The 1151-nt window shown below is 44.9% G+C and overlaps 2 non-coding genes across 2 annotated transcripts; both read left to right on the top strand.

Annotated features, from left to right (window-relative positions):
* The first annotated feature begins 47 nt into the window (after positions 1-47).
* LOC112081781 lies at positions 48-166 on the top strand. The gene has a single exon (XR_002896702.1). It is a non-coding gene; the product is annotated as a 5S ribosomal RNA (ribosomal RNA).
* A 405-nt stretch (positions 167-571) lies between these two features.
* LOC112081650 lies at positions 572-690 on the top strand. Its single transcript, XR_002896575.1, has one exon. It is a non-coding gene; the product is annotated as a 5S ribosomal RNA (ribosomal RNA).
* Positions 691-1151: the final 461 nt, after the last annotated feature.

Raw genomic sequence — 1151 nt, 5'->3', positions numbered from 1 at the left:
CGGACTCAAAGCCAAAGAATATATGCTATTGCGATACATATACTATCGGGTGCGATCATACCAGCACTAATGCACCGGATCCCATCAGAACTCCGCAGTAAAGCGTGCTTGGGCGAGAGTTGTACTAGGATGGGTGACCTCCTTGGAAGTCCTTGTGTTGCACTCCTTTTTTGTTCCTCTTGATTCTTTTGTTTTTTTTTTTTAGGACTTTTCATTTGAAATACAAGGCATCTTTCGAACGACGCCAGTTCTAGATCGTGTGGAACCACGCCTCTTACAGAAACTTTTTAGAAAGCCCCAAGAATGCTCTAGGGCGTGCCCAAGGGTCTAAAGAACTTGGGTGTGGTTTACGAGGCCAAAATTTTGAGTTGTAGACCCTCTTCCGGGCCCTTTTCTAAAACATAAGCCCGAGTTTAAGTGTCGTCAAACGTGGTGTCCTAACTTATATATCTTGGCATGAATGCTCGTCGCAGCTGGGCGGAAAAGCCATATAAACAGTGCAACACATGAGAAGAGATTCATTGCGGACTCAAAGGCAAAGGATATATGCTATTGCGATACATATACTATCGGGTGCAATCATACCAGCACTAATGCACCGGATCCCATCGGAACTCCACAGTTAAGCGTGCTTGGGCGAGAGTAATTCTAGGATGGGTGACCTCCCAGGAAGTCCTCGTGTTGGACTCCTTTTTTGTTCCTCTTGATTCTTTTTTTTTTTAGGTCTTTTCATTTGAAATAGAAGGCATTTTTCGAACGACGCCATTTCGAGATCGTGTGGAACAACGCCTCCTACAGCAACTTTTTGGAAAGCCCCAAGTGTGCTTTTTGGCGTGTCCAAGGGTCTAAAGACCATGGGTGCGGTTTTACAAGGCCAAAATTTTGAGTTTTAGACCCTCTTCCGGGCCCTTTTCTAAAACATAAGCCCCTGTTTAAGTGTCGTCAAACGTGGTGTCCTAACTTATATATCTTGGCATGAATGCTGGTCGTGGCTGGGCGGGAAAAGCCATATAAATAGTGCAACACACGCGAAGAGATTTCATTGCGGACTCAAAACCAAAGGATATATGCTATTGCGATACATTTACTAACAGGTGCGATCATACCAGCACTAATGCACCGGATCCCATCAGAACTCCGCAGTAAAGCGT

Source organism: Eutrema salsugineum, unplaced genomic scaffold (genome assembly GCF_000478725.1).
Source record: "Eutrema salsugineum unplaced genomic scaffold, Eutsalg1_0 scaffold_10, whole genome shotgun sequence".
NCBI classification, from domain to species: Eukaryota; Viridiplantae; Streptophyta; class Magnoliopsida; order Brassicales; family Brassicaceae; genus Eutrema; species Eutrema salsugineum.
Note: the sequence above shows the minus strand (reverse complement) of the source record. Positions and strands in the feature narration are given on the sequence as shown.